The 16,082-nt window shown below is 43.1% G+C and overlaps 1 protein-coding gene and 1 non-coding gene across 2 annotated transcripts in view; one reads left to right on the top strand and one right to left on the bottom strand.

The window, feature by feature from the left end:
* LOC135971533 (uncharacterized) overlaps positions 1-13,843 on the top strand; it is a 49,395-nt gene extending 35,552 nt beyond the window's left edge. The window contains exons 5-6 of the mRNA XM_065547211.1: positions 3,839-3,986; positions 13,469-13,843. The gene's annotated coding sequence lies outside the window, so the exon portion shown is untranslated. The remainder of the gene's footprint in view (positions 1-3,838; positions 3,987-13,468) is intronic.
* Positions 13,821-13,924, bottom strand: LOC123574199 (U6 spliceosomal RNA). The gene has a single exon (XR_006699096.2). It is a non-coding gene; the product is annotated as a U6 spliceosomal RNA (small nuclear RNA).
* Positions 13,925-16,082: the final 2,158 nt, after the last annotated feature.

The following is a 16,082-nucleotide window of genomic DNA, read 5'->3' as shown; positions in this document are numbered from 1 at the left end:
GAGTGCTGATTGGTGCACATATGATCCTCCGGCTAGATACAAAAGTTCTCCAAGTCCCCATCCAGTTCAGGAGCCCAGCTGGCTTCACCCAGTGGATTCTGTACTGGGGCTGCAGATGGAGCTGCCCGCCAGTCCCCAGCCGTGCCTGCACTCCTCAGCCCTTGGGCTGTGGATGGGACCGGGTGCCACGGAGCAGGGGGCAGCGCCCATCGGGGAGGCTCAGGCCTCGCGGGAGCACACCGCAGGGGTAGGAGCTCGGACATGGTGGGCTGCAGGTCCTGAACCCTGCCCCGCCTGGAGGCAGCCAAACCGCGCGAGAATTTGAGTGCAGCGCCGGCAGGCCAGCACTGCTGGGGGACCCGGCACAACCGCCGCAGCTGCTGGTCCAGGTGCTAAGCCCCTCACTGCCCTGGGCCGGTGGTGCCGGCCGGCTGGCTCCAGAGAGGGGCTCCCACGGTGCCGTGGCGGGCTGAAGGGCCCCTCAAGCGCTGCCAGAGTGGACGCTGAGGCTGAGGAGGCGCTGAGAGTGAGGGCTGCTAGCACTTTGTCACCTATGAATGCCACTGCACTCTGGCCTGGGCAACAGGTGAGACCTTGTCTGTATTTCAAAACAAAAACAAACAAAACCACAGAACAGTTTTCTCTCATTTCCTACCAGAAAGCCCTTCCCTTCCCTCCGCACATGTAAAACTCTTCCTTCTTTAAGCTCTAGCTTTAATGTCACCTTCCCCAGAAACCTACCCCGGTGGCCTCTGAAAGGGCCCCCTCTCTTCCCTGGGGTCCTGCAACCCACAGTCAAATATCAGGCCTTTGTATCAGAGATGCTCAGTGCCTGGCTAGAGCCTAATTTAACAGTCAGGAAGTAGGATGGAAGTCCAAATTAGAGCAGATCACCCATGGAACAGAGCTGATACAACTCTGTAAAGGAGGATAGGTTGAAATGTGGCAAAAACGTTTAAACAGTACACCAGCCGGGTGCAGTGACTCCCATCTGTAAGCCCAACACTTTGGGAGGCCAATGCTGGAGGATTGCTTCAGGAGGGGCTCAAGACCAGCCTGGGCAATATAGTGATGTTACCGGTGGAGGGTCTTGACTACGAGTTGTCCAGGTTCTTGGTGTTTTCAACGTGAAATTGGACAAAATGCACAAAGCAATGAAAGAATTAAGCACAGATTTATTGAAACGAAAGTACACTCCACAGAGTGGGAGTGGGTTCCAGTAAGTGGCTCAAGAGTCCTGGTGACAGAATTTTCTGGGGTTTAAATACCCTCTAGAGGTTTCCCATTGGTTACTTGGTTATACCTTATGTAAATGAAGGAGTGGCCCCTGACCAGTCTGACTGATTGCAGAAGGCAACCCAGGCTGAAGTGCAGTTACAGAGTTATACCCTGTGCAAACGTCTGATTGGTTACAGGAGGGGACCAATGAGAGGCTGAAGTTAAGTTACAAAGTTTTACCCTATGCAATTGAAGACCTGGCCCATGACCAGTCTGATTGGTTGCAGAAAGGGATCAATCAGAGGCACTTTCCATTTTTCATCTGCCTCACAGAAAGGTGGAGACAGTTGCAAAGGGAGTAGCCTCTGATCCTTTTGTTACTTGGGTGTGGAAAGTTGGGGTTTTCATTTTGATTCAATTCTAGGAAGTCAGCACTAATTGGCCTTAGGTTCCCTGCCTCAGGGAGACCCTGTCTCTACAAAAAAATACAAAAAAATTAGCCAGGTATGGTGATGCACGCCTGTAGCCCCACCTATTTGGGAGGCTGAGGCAGGAGGATTGCTTGAGCCCAGGAGTTTGAGAGTGCAGCGAGCTGTGATTCCACCACTGGACTCCGATCTAGGTGACAGAGTGATACCCTGTCTCTAAAAACAAACAAAAATGTCGAGCGCGGGGTCTCACGCCTGTAATCCCAGCTCTTTGGGAGGCAAAGGCGGGTGGATCACGAGGTCAGAAGATCGAGACCATCCTGGCTAACACGGTGAAACCCCATCTCTACTAAAAATACAAAAAATTAGCCGGGCATAGTGGCGGGTGCCTGTAGTCCCAGCTACTCCAGAGGCTGAGGCAGGAGAATGACGTGAACCCCGGAGGTGGAGCTTGCAGTGAGCTGAGATTGTGCCACTGCACTGCAGCATGGACGACAGAGCGAGACTCCGTCTCAAAAAACAACAACAGCAACAACAAAAAGGGTACATAATTGGTCCAATACTTTCACTTTTTAGAACCTACCCTTTGGAAGTAATCCTTAAAAATTAAAACAAAATGTTGAAGAATTATACCAAGAACAGCAGTCTCTTCATTTCCTGTTCTTCTCTTTGATTCTTTAGGCATTAACTTCCATATCTCTAAATAGCAGCTTCTATTCTCGTTCTTGATTGTTTCATTTTAAGCTGCATTTATTGTGTTTCCACAATCCAAGATGAAAATTAGGCTCTTTCCTTCCCTCTCTGTCCCTAACCCCCACACCCACTTTTAATCCCTCATCTTCCCAAGAATATGCAGTTTTAATGGCATTTTGGCTAGATTGTAATGGCATTGTGAATATGTAAATGCTATTCACAGCTGAACCATGTGGTACTGTAATTACTTTCCATGTCCTAGAACAGCTTTTGTTTGTACTAGAGGCAATGACTGTCAACTATTTCTCTCTGTATTTATCACTAATTTTTTTTTTTTTTTTTGAGATGGAGTCTCTCTCTGTTGCCCAGGCTGGAGGGCAGTGGTGCCATCTGGGCTCACTGCAGCCTCCACCTCCCAGGTTCAAGTGATTCTCCTGCCTCAGCCTTCTCAGTAGCTGGTATTACCAGTACTCGCCATGACACCTGGCTAATTTTTATATTTTTAATAGAGACACGGTTTCACCCTGTTGGCCAGGCTGGTCTCAAACTCCTGACCTCAGGAGATCCACCTGCCTCAGCCTCACAAAGTGCTGGGATTGCAGGTGTGAGCCACCGCATCGGGCCACTTATCACTAATTTTATCCCCGAACGTTTCCCTGGTTAGATAAATCTACTTTCAGTTGCATAAAAACACATTAGCTTCCTTTGCAGATTTAACTTCTTGAGGAACTCTCTCGTGAGGCCTCCTGCTCTGCTCGTGTCTGGATAGGTGACCCTCGTGCTCGGTACTAGCTTTCACCCAGGCACCTCCTGTCACCCTCCCTCAGGGCCTCTCCTTTGCCTCAGTCCTGAGCTCGAGTCTCTTTCTTGGACTCTATGACTCCTCTTTTCTGTTTTTTTCCCCCTGTATTATTAACACATTCTATAGTAGCTTCTAGAAACCAGAAGCATAGGAGATAATTATTTTGAGAACCTGTATGTCTGCAAATGTCTTTAATCTACCCTTATACATGATTGGTGGCTTTCCAGGATATATACATCTAAGTTGCAAGTGTTATTTTTCCCCATAATTCTGAAGATGCTTGCTTCCTTCCAGAGCTGCTGTGAAGACATCTGAAGCATTCTGATTGATCTTTCTTTTATGGAAACTGTTTTATTCCCCCCCCCCTTTTTATCTGGGAGCATATAAAATATGTGCTTTTCATTCAATGTGCTAACATTTCATAGTGATGTACTTTAATGTTGGTGTATTTTCATCAATTGTGCAGAGCACTTGTTCTGGGCAGTGCTTTTTTTTCATTCTGGAGACGTATGCTTCTGGTAGTTTCTTGACTATTTATTTGGTATCTCTGTCTCCTGTTTTCTCTGAAACTCCTGTTATTCAGATATTAGCCTTCTTGGGCTGGATTAGCAATTTAAAAATCTTTTCTGCCCCTCATATTTTCCATCTGTCTGTTGAACTTTATATTTTTGTGATGTTTTTCTTTTCTTTTTTTGAGATGGAGTTTCGCTGTTTCACCTAGGCTGGAGTGCAGTGGCATAGTCTCAGCTCATTGCAGCCTCTGCCACCCGGTGTGTCCGGAGTTGGTTCCTTCTGGTGGGTTCCTGGTGTGGCTGAGTTCAAGAATGAAGTGGTGGACCTTCGCGGTGAGTGTTACAGCTCTTAAAGATGGCATGGACCCAAAGAGTGAGTGGTAGCAAGGTTTATTGTGAAGAGTGAAAGAACAAAGCTTCCAGAGGTGGAAGGAGACCTGAAGGGTTGCCAGGGCTGGCTGGGGGATGGCCAGCTTTTATTCCCTTATTTGTCCCCTCCCATGTTCCGTTTTTGTCCTATCAGAGTGCCCTTTTTTCAATCCTCCCTGCGATTGGCTACTTTTTTCTTTTCTTTTTTGACACGGAGTGTCACTCTGTCGCCCAGGGTGGAGTGCAGTGGCACGATCTCAGCTCACTGCAAGCTCCGCCTCCCGGGTCCACGCCATTCTCCTGCCTCAGCCTCCCGAGTAGCTGGGACTATAGGCGCTCACCACCATGCCTGGCTAATTTTTTGTATTTTCAGTAGAGAGGAGGTTTCACTGTGTTAGCCAGGATGGTCTCAATCTCCTGACCTCGTGATCTGCCCTCCTCAGCCACCCAAAGTGCTGGGAATACAGGCGTGAGCCACCTCACCCAGCTGCAATTGGCTACTTTTAGGATCCTGCTGATTGGTGCGTTTTACAGAGCACTGATTGGTGCATTTTACAGAGTGCTGATTGACACATTTTACAATCCTCTTGCTGGCTACAGAGTACTGATTGGTACGTTTTTACAGAGTGCTGATTGGTGCATTTTACAGTCCTTTTGCTAGCTACAGCGTGCTGATTCGTGCGTTTTTACAGAGCACTAATTGTTGCATTTTACAATCCTCTTGCTAGCTACAGAGTGCTGATTGGTGTGTTTTACAATCCTGGCTACAGAATGCTGATTGGTGCATTTTACAACACTCTTGTAAGACAGAAAAGTTCTCCAAGTCCCCACTCCACCCAGGAAGTCCAGCTGGCTTCACCTCTCACCAGGTTCAAGCAGTTCTCCTGTCTCAGCCTCCCTAGTAGCTGAGACTACAGATGTGTGCCACCACACCCAGCTAATTTTGTATTTTATTTATTTATTTTTGAGACGGAGTTGGAGTGCAATGGTGTGATCTCAGCTCACTGCAACTCCACCTCCCAGGTTCAAGTGATTCTCTTGCCTCAGCCTCCTGAGCAGCTGGGATTATAGGCATGCACCACCACGCCCAGCTAATTTTTGTATTTTTAGTAGACAGGGGGTTTCATCATGTTGGCCAGGCTAGTCTCGCACTCCTGACCTCAGATGATCACCCAACTTGGCTTCCCAAAGTGCTGGGATTACAGGTGTGAGTCACCACACCTGGCCCACGTATTTATTTTCTAAAAACAGGTTTTTTTCTCTGTAGTTTCTCACTCTTTTATTTTTATTTACTTATCTACTTATTTAGAGACCGAGTTTTACTCTGTCACACTGGAGTACAGTGGTGCAGTCTCAGCTCACTGCAACCTCCACCTCAGCTTCAAATGATTCTCATGCCTCAGTCTCCTGAGCAGCTGGGATTACAGGCATGGACCACCACGCCCGGCTAATTTTTGTATTTTTAGTAGAGATGGGATTTCACCATGTTGGCCAGACTAGTCTCAAACTTCGGACCTCATGATCTGCCTGCATTGCCTCCCAAAGTGCTGGGATTACAGGTGTAAGCCACCGCACATGGTCTCACTCTTTTATTAAAATATAAAATTCTGTTCTTGAATCATGGATGCACTACCTCCCTGGGTATATTAATAAGAGGATTTTTTTTTTTTTAGTGGAGTCTCGCTCTATTGCCCAGGCTGGAGTGCAGTGGTACGATCTCCGCTCACGGCAACCTCTGCCTCCTGGGTTCACGCTATTCTCCTGCCTCAGCCTCCTGAGTAGCTGAGACTACAGGTGCCTTCCACTACGCCCGGCTAATTTTTGTATTTTTAATAGAGATGGGATTTCACTGTGTTAACCAGAATGGTCTCGATCTCCTGACCTCGTGATCCGCCTGCCTCGGCCTCCCAAGGTGCTGGTATTACAGGCATGAGCCACCGCGCCTGGCCATAAGAGGCTTATTTTTAAAGCCTTTCTTTCCATGTGTGGTTTCTGCCTCATTCAAGCTCTTGTTTGTTTGTTTGCCTGTTAGTTTTGTTCTCTAGACTTGATATAAGAAGCTTTCCTCAAATGTGTGGTAATCTTTAACACTCCATTCATATTCAACAATGGGGAAAAATAGGATGGAGGATTTGCAGCTCTAGCCATGACAGAGAAACAAGAATTGGATTCAGCTTTGTGTTTTAGACAGCAATAATATTGTAGAAAATAGATGGAGTAAAACTGCAGAAATGTGACTTTGAAAGAAGAGAAATACATGTGCTAAGTTCCTTATTAATCCTAGCTTTTTGCCTGGGAGAACTTTCCAAACAGTAAGCCAAAATTTAGCCGGGAGTGGTGGCATGCACCTGTAATCCCAGCTACTCAGGAGGCTGAGGCAGGAGAATCACTTGAACCTGGGAGGCAGAGCTTGCAGTGAGCCGAGATTGCACCATTGTACTCCAGCCTGGGGGACAGAGCGAGACTCCATCTCAAAAAAAAAAAAAAAAAAGAAGAAGAAGAAAAAAAGAAAGGGTTAATAGAAACAAATCCAAAGATGACAAAGATTATAGAATTGGCAGCTAATGTTTTTTGACCAGCTGTCACAAGAAATTCAAGGATTTAAAGAAAAGCGTAGAAATAGTAAACAGATGGGGACTCAGCACAGACATGAAAGTGTGAAAAAGAAAAATTAGAAATTCTAGAACTAACAGATACAATATCGGAAATTAAAACTTCACAGGATGGACTTAGGAAAATCAATAGTGCAAAGAAAGGATTAGCAAATCTGAAGGCAGGTCAATAAAAACTATCCAATTTAAAACCCACAGAGAAATACAAAAAGAATAGAGCTTTGGTGGTCTGCAGGGACATATCAAGCACTCTAAGCAAATGTAATCAGAGCCTTAGAAGGAGATATGTTATATCGGGGCAGAAAAATATTTGAAAAAATGGTTCCAAATTTTTTCTAATTTTGATAAGAATTGCAATCCATATATCCGAGAAGCTCAGTAAACTCCAAGCAGTATGAACAGACACCCCAGCCACATTAAAGTAGAATTGCTGAGTAAAAAAAAATAAATAGAATATCTTGAAAGAAGTCAGAAGAAAAGGATGCAGTACATATAGGAAAACAACAGTAGGAATGACCGTGTTATTCTCACCAGAAATAACAGAACTCATAGAAAATGAAACAGCTCCTTTGAAGTTCTGAAAGAAAAAAAAATCTATTAATCAGAATTACACATCTATTGAAAATGCCATCAGAAATGAAGGTGAAATAAAGATATTTTAAATGAACAAAAGCTGAAATAATTTACTAACAGAAAATCTACATTACAAGAAATATTAAATAATTTTTCAGTATGAAGAGAAACAGTGCCCGATTGTCCGTTGTTTAATGAGTTGCCTTCAAATATTTGTCAAAAATTAGTTCTCCCAGTATATGTGCGTCTATTTCTGCACTCTGTTTTCCATTAATCAATTCTTTATTACGCCAATCCCACACAAGTCTGATTATATCGCTTTGTGATAAGTATTGAATTTAGGTAGTGTTACCCTTCTAACTTTGTTCATGTTTTTCAGAATGACTTTGGCTCTTCTAGTTGCTTTTAATTTTCATTTTTTTTCTTTCTTTCTTTTTTCCTGAGAAGCCTCTAATCTCTCGTAGGTGCTTTTAATTTTCTTTTCTTTTTAAAATTTTTAATTTTTAATTTGTATTTATTTATTTATTTTTATTATACTTTAAGTTCTAGGGTACATGTGCACAATGTGCAGGTTTGTTACATACGTATACATGTGCCATGTTGTGACTTTTAGAAACAACTTTTCAATTTCTATATTTAAGAAAACCTACTGGATTTTAATTGGAACTGCATTAAATCTATGGATCAATTTGGGGAGAATTAATATGTTAATTTGCAATTCATTGTTAATATATGGGAATAAAATTGACTTTAGCACCTTGATCTGGTTGTATCCTGCAGTCTTGCTAAATTCATTTTTTATTAGTTCCAGTAGCTTTTTTGGAGATTCCACCAGATATGTTCTAAAGTATATATACATTGTGGAGTGACTGAACCTAGATAATTAACATATGCATAATCTCACAGTGATTTTCTGTGGTGAGAATACATCCATTATGTTAGCATTTTTAAGATTACAATATACTGGCCGGGCGCGGTGGCTCAAGCCTGTAATCCCAGCACTTTGGGAGGCTGAGGCAGGTGGATCACCTGAGGCTAGGAGTTCAAGATCAGCCTGGCCAACACGTTGAAACCCCATCTCTACTGAAAATACAAAAATTAGCCGGGCATGGTGGCGTGTGCCTGTAATCCCAGCTACTCGGGAGGCTGAGGGAGCAGAAACGTTTGAACCTGGGAGGCAGAGGTTGCAGTGAGCCCAGATTGCGCCACTGCACTCCAGCCTGGGTGACAGAGTGAGACTCCATCAAAAAAAAAAAAAAAAAAGACAGAAAGTGAAAAGACAACCCACAAAATGGGAGAAAGAAATTGCAAATCACATATCTCATAAAAACCTACTATCCAGAATATATATAAATTACTTCTTTTAGGAAATATCTATTCAGGTCCTCTGCCCATTTAAAAAACTGGGTTATTGTCTTGCTGTTGAGCTGTTTGAGTTCCTTGTATATTTTAGATGCCGACTTTGTAGCAGATGAGTAGTTTGCAAGTGTTCTCTCTCATTCTGGAGATTGTCTCTTCACTCTGCTGATTTTTTCCCTCGCTGTGCAGAAGCGTTTTAGAGCTGGGCGCAGTGGCTCACACCTGTAATCCCAGCACTTTGGGAGGCTGAGGTGAGCAGCCTGCTTGAGCCCAGGAGCTCAAGACCAGCCTGGGTAACATGGCAAAACTCTGTCTGTACCAAAAAGAAATTCAAAAAACAAAACTCAGCTGGGCATAGTGGCATGCACCTGTCCTCCCAGTTACTTGGGAGGCTGTGGTGGAAAAATCACCTGAGCCGACTAAGAAAGAAGAAAAGAGAAGAATCAAATAGACACAAAAAAAATGATAAAGGGGATATCACCACTGACCCCATAGAAATACAAACTACCATCAGATAATACTATAAACACCTCTACACAAATAAACTTGAAAATCTAGAAGAAGGCCGGGTGCGGTGGCTCACGCCTGTAATCCCAGCACTTTGGGAGACTGAGAAGGGCAGATCACGAGGTCAGGAGATCAAGACCACCCTGGCCAACACAGTGAAACCCTGTCTCTACTAAAAATACAAAAAATTAGCTGGGCATGTTGGCGGGCGCCTGTAGTCCTAGCTACACGGGAGGCTGAGGCAGGAGAATGGTGCGAACCCAGGAGGTGGAGCTTGCAGTGAGCCGAGATGGAGCCAGTGCACTCCAGCCTGGGCGACAGAGCCAGACTCCGTCTCAAAAAAAAAAAAAAAAAGATAGAAGAAATGGATAAATTCCCGGATACATACACCCTCTCAAGACTAAACCAGGAAGAAGTCCAATCCCTGAAAAGAACCATAACAAGTTCTGAAATTGAGGCAGTAATTAAGAGCCTACCAACCAAAAAAAGCCCAGGACCAGATGGATTCACAGCCGAATTCTACCAGAGGTACAAAGAGGAACTGGTACCATTCCTTCCAAAATTATTCCAAGCAATAGAAAAAGAGGGAATCCTCCCTAACTCATTTTATGAGGCCAGCATTATCCTGCTACCAAAACCTGGCAGAGACACACACAAAAAAATTTTAGGCCAATATCCCTGATGAAAATTGATGCAAAAATCCTCAATAAATACTGGTAAACCAAATCCAGCAGCACATCAAAAAGCTTATCAACCACAATCAAGTCAGCTTCATCCCTGGGATGGCTGGTTCAACATATGCAATTCAATAAATGTAATCCATCACATAAACAGAACCAATGACAAAAACCACATGATTATCTCAATAGATGCAGAAAAGGCCCTCAATAAAATTCAACAGCCTTTCATGCTAAAAACACTCGATAACCTAGGTATTGATGGAATGTATCTCAAAATAATGAAAGCTATTTATGACAAACCCACAGCCAATATCATGCTGAATGGGCCAACACTGGAAGCACTCCCTTTGAAAACAAGCACAAGACAAGGATGCCCTCTCTCACCACTCCTATTCAACATAGTATTGGAAGTTCTGGCCAGGGCAATCAGGCAAGAGCAAGAAATAAAGGGTATTCAGATAGGAAGAGAGGAAGCCAAATTATCTCTGTTTGCAGATGACATGATTGTACATTTAGAAAACCCCATTGTCTCAGCGCAAAAACTCCTTAAGCTGATAAGCAACTTCAGCAAAGTCTCAGGATACAAAATCAATGTGCAAAAATCACAAGCATTCCTAAACACCAATAATAGACAAACAGAGAGCCAAATAATGAGTGAACGCCCATTCACAATTGCTATGAAGAGAATAAAATATCTAGGAATACAACTTACAAGGGATACAAAGGACCTCTTCAAGGAGAACTACAAACCACTGCTTAAGGAAATAAGAGCGGACACAAACAAATGGAAAAACATTCCATGCTCATGGATAGGAAGAATCAGTATCGTGAAAATGGCCACACTGCCCAAAGTAATTTATAGATTCAATGCTATTCCCATCAAGCTACCATTGACCTTCTTCACAGAATTAGAAAAAAACTACTTTAAATTTCATATGGAACCAAAAAAGAGCCCATTTAGCCAAGACAATCCTAAGCAAGAAGAACAAAGCTGGAGGCATCACACTATCTTGACTTTAAACTATACTACAAATCTACAGTAACCAAAACAGCTTGGTTCTGGCACCAAAACAGATATATAGAACAATGGAACAGAACAGAGCCTTCCCAAATAACACTACACATCTACAACCATCTGATCTTTGACAAACCTGACAAAAACAAGCAATGGGGAAAGGATTCCCTATTTAATAAATGGTGTTGGGAAAGCTGGCTAGTCATATGCAGAAAACTGAAACTGGACACCTTCCTTACACCTTATACAAAAATTAACTCAAGCTGGATTAAAGATCTAAGCATAAGAACTAAAACTGTAAAAACCCTAGAAGAAAACCTAGGCAATGCCATTTAGGACACAGGCATGGGCAAAGACTTCATGACTAAAATACCAAAAGCAATGGCAGCAAAAGCCAAAATTCACAAATGGGATCTAATTAAATTAAAGAGCTTCTGCATAGCAAAAGAAGCTATGATCAGAGTAAACAGACAAACCTACAGAATGGGAGAAAACTTTCGCAATCGATCCATCTTACAAAGGGCTAATATCCAGAATCTACAAAGAACTTAAACAAATTTACAGGAAAAAAAAAAAAAAACCATCAAAAAGTGGGCAAAGGATATGAACAGACACTTTTCAAAAGAAGACATTTATGCGACCAACAAACATTTGAAAAAAAGTTCATTATCACCGGTCATTAGAGACGTGCAAATCAAAACCACAATGAGATACCGTCTCACACCAATTAGAATGGCTATCATTAAAAAGTCAGGAAACAACAGATGCTGGAGAAGTTGTGGAGAAATAAGAACGCTTTTACACTGTTGGTGGGAATGTAAATTAGTTCAACCATTGTGGAAAACAGTGTGGCGATTCCTCAAGGACCTAGAACTAGAAATACCATTTGACCAGCAATCCCATTACTGGGTATATACCCAAAGGATTATAAATCATTCTGCTATAAAGACACATGTACACATATGTTTATTGCAGCACTGTTCACAATAGCAAAGACTTGGAACCAACCCAAATGCCCATCAAGGATAGACTGGATAAAAGAAATGTGGCACATATACACCATGGAATACTATGCAGCCATAAAAAAGAATGAGTCCGTGTCCTTTGCAGGGACATGGATGAAGCTGGAAACCATCATTCTCAGCAAACTAACACAGAAAACCCAACACGACATGTTCTCACTCATAAGTGGGAGTTGAACCATGAGAACATATGGGCACAGGGAGGGGAACATCACACACTGGGACCTGTTGGGGATGAGGGGCAAGGGAAGGGATACATTAGAAGAAATACCTAATGTAGATGATGGGTTGATGGGTACAGCAAACCACCATGGCACTTGTATACCTGTGTAACAAACCTGCACGTTCTGCACATGTATCCCAGAACTTAAGTATAATAAAAAGAAAAGACACCCAGGAAGAACAAAAAATATAGAATTTACCATACTATATGGTTAACTACACGGTATGGTCATAGTAAGGCTGAGGGAAGAAATGTGAATTTACCATACCATATGGTTAACTACACGGTATGGTCATAGTAAGGCTGAGGGAAGAAATGTGAATTTACCATACCATATGGTTAACTACACGGTATGGTCATAGTAAGGCTGAGGGAAGAAATGTGAATTTACCATACTATATGGTTAACTACATGGTATGGTCATAGTAAGGCTGAGGGAAGAAATGTGAATTTGCCATACTATATGGTTAACTACACGGTATGGTCATAGGCTGAGGGAAGAAATGTGAATTTACCATACTATATGGTTAACTACACGGTATGGTCATAGTAAGGCTGAGGGAAGAAATGTGAATTTACCATACTATATGGTTAACTACACGGTATGGTCATAGTAAGGCTGAGGGAAGAAATGTGAATTTACCATACCATATGGTTAACTACACGGTATGGTCATAGTAAGGCTGAGGGAAGAAATGTGAATTTACCATACTATATGGTTAACTACACGGTATGGTCATAGGCTGAGGGAAGAAATGTGAATTTACCATACCATATGGTTAACTACACGGTATGGTCATAGTAAGGCTGAGGGAAGAAATGTAACAGTGTGTCTGAATATACATTTTATATGCTTTTGAAATATTTTAGATACATACAAAAATAAAAGTAAATTTTAAAAAATCACCTGAGCCTGGAGGTCAAGGTGGCAGTGAGCTGTGATCACACTACTGCACTCCAGCCTGGGCAACAGAGTGAGACCCTGTCTCAAAAAAATAAAAAAGAAAAAAGAAACTTTATAGCTTGATGTAATCCCAGTTATCTATTTTTGCTTCTGTTGCCTATGCTTTGGGGGTTTTCTCAAAAACTCCTTACCCAGGCCAGTGCCATGGAGATTTTCCCCTACGTTTTCTTTTAGTAGTTTCATAATTTGGTACTTACATTTAAGTCATTAATTCATTTTGAGTTAATTTTTGTATATGGTGTGATCTGAGGGTGGGTTTAGAGTCTCAGTCCATGATTACTGGCCTGGAATATGGGATGTGGGGGTTTTCCTGGTGCTGGGCCTGGTATTGGGGTCTAAGGAAAAGTCCTTTGTTCACTTCCCTCTCTTCGTCCCCAGAGGATGGCATGTCTCTCAATTCTGTGCTGCCTGGGGCTGGGGAAGGATGATGTGGGTAATTTAAAACTGCCTATCCTACCCTCGCCAGTGTATAATTTCTCATTATGCTACAGCCAGATACTGCGATCTCTCACCTGGTTTCCTGAGCTCGCGTGAAGATATTTTCAAGCATGAATAGTTGTTCAAATTGATGTTTCTGTGGCGGGACAATCACTGTAAAGTCCTATTTTGCCGTCTTGCTTCACTCCTATCCAGCAAAAGAGAGAATCTTCAAAGCATCACAAGAGAAGTAAACTTGTCACATATAAGGGATCCTCAATAAAATTAACAGCTGATTTCTCGTCAGAAACCGTGGAGGCCAGAAGGTTGGCATATTTAAAATGATGAAAGAAAAAAAACTGTCAACCAAGAATTGTATATCCAAAAAACAATTCCTTAAAAAATTTGTAATTTAATTTTTATTTCTAATAAAATGAACACTTCACAAATTTGCATGTCATCCTTGCCCAGGGGCCATCCTAATCTTCTCTGTATCATTCCAGTTTTTAGTATATTTGCTACTGAAGCAAGGGAACTCAGAAAAACAATTCTTCAACCAATAATATTTCAAAGCCATTTCACAGAGAACAATCTCTTCAATAAATGATGCTGGGCTAGCCAGATATCCTAATGCAAAAAAATAAAGCTGAGGTCTTTCCTCACACTATAATCAAAAGGGACCAAAGACCTAAGTATAACAGTTAAAGGTATAAAACTCTTAGAGAAAACACTGAGGCAAATCTTAATGCCTTGGATTTGGCAATGGGTGCTCAGATGTCACCAAAGTCACATGCGATGCGACAATAACAATAGATAAATTTATACTTTATCAAGATTAAAAACTTTTGTGCATCAAAGAACACTGTCGGCCAGGTATGGTGGCTCACGCCTGTAATCCCAACGCTTTTGGAAGGCCGAGGCGGGTGGATCACTTGAAGTCAGGAGTTTGAGACCAGCCTGGCCAACATGGTGAAACTCTATCTCTACTAAAAATACAAAAATTAGCCAGGCATGGTGATGCGTGCCTGTAATCCCAGTTACTCGGGAAGCCGAGGCACAAGAATCGCTTGAACCCAGGAGGTGGAGGTTGCAGTGAGCTGAGATCACGCCACTGCACTCTAGCCTGGTCGACAGAGCAAGACTCCTTCTCAAAAAAAAAAAAATAATAATAATAATAAATTAGCCAGGTGTGGTGGTGCACACCAATAGTCCCAGCTACTTGGGAGGCTAAAGTGGGAGGATCACTTGAGCCCAGGGGTTTGAGGCTGTAGTGAGCTATGATTATGTCATTGCACTTTAGCCTGGGAGACAGAATGAGACCCTGTTTCTTTTTTTGCGGGGGGGATGGAGTTTCGCTCTGTTGCCCAGGCTGGAGTGCATGGCACGATCTGCACTCACTGCAAGCTCCGCCTCCCGGGTTCACGCCATTCTCCTGCCTCAGCCTCCCGAGTAGCTGGGACTACAGGCGCTGCCACCATGCCCAGCGAATTTTTTGTATTTTTAGTAGAGATGAGGTTTCACTGTGTTAGCCAGGATGGTCTCAATCTCCTGACCTTGTGATCCACCCACCTCGGTCTCCCAAAGTTCTGGGATTACAGGCGTGAGCCACCGCGCCCAGCAAGACCCTGTTTCTTAGAGAGAGAGAGGGAGAGAAAGTGAGAGTGAGAGAGAGACAGAGAGAGAGAAAATGTGAAAAGACAACCCTCAGAATGGGAGAAATTGCAAATCACATATCTGATAAAAAATCTACTATCCAGAATATATAAAGCACTATTATTACTATTATTATTAGTAGTAGTAGTAGTAGTAGTATTTTGTATTTTGAGTAGTAGTATTTTGAGAGGGAGCTTCACTGTTGTTGCCCAGGCTGGAGTGCGATGGTGCGATCTCGGCTTACCACAACCTCTGCCTCTCGGGTTCAAGGGCTTCTCCTGCCTCAGCCTCCCGAGTAACTGGGATTACAGGCATGTGCCAGCACGCCTGGCCAATTTTTTTTTTTTGTATTTTTAGTAGAGATGGGGTTTTCCATGTTGGTCAGGCTGGTCTCGAAGTCCCAACCTCAGGAGATCCGCCCGCCTGGGCCTCCCAAAGTGCTGGGACTACAGGCGTGAGCCACCGCATTTGGTCGTATAAAGCACAGTTACAACCTAACCACAATAAAGACATACAACTCAACTTAAAAATGGACAGAATTTGAGTAGACATTTATTCAAAGAAGACACACAAAGAGCCGACAAGCACGTGAAAAGATGCTCAGCATCACTAATCATCAGGGAAACGCAAATCAAAATCACAATGTGATACCAGTTTACAACCACCACGATGGCGTGACAACAGAAATTAACAAGTGTTGACAGTGTCTTAGTCCCTTATGCTGCTGGAACACGACTCTGTGGACTGGGTAATTTGTAAACAACAGAACTTTATTTTCTCAGAACTCTGGAGGTTGGGGAGTCCAAGATGAAGGCTCCAGCAGACTTGGGGTCTGGCGGGGGCTGCTCCCTTTGCTTCCAGGATGGTGCCCTGTTCCTTCATCTTCTGGAGGGGAGGAGCACTGTGTTCTCACAGGAAACAGAGAAGGGGTGGAAAGACGAGGCTCCTAGCAGGAAACCCTGGCACATCCCATCTCCCTCAGTCTCTTCGCTGAGTCCCTCTCTAAGGGGCCTGGAGGGATGGACCATGTACCTG

Source organism: Macaca fascicularis, chromosome 6 (assembly GCF_037993035.2).
Source record: "Macaca fascicularis isolate 582-1 chromosome 6, T2T-MFA8v1.1".
Lineage (NCBI taxonomy): Eukaryota > Metazoa > Chordata > Mammalia > Primates > Cercopithecidae > Macaca > Macaca fascicularis.
This window is presented reverse-complemented; position numbering and strand designations above follow the sequence as displayed.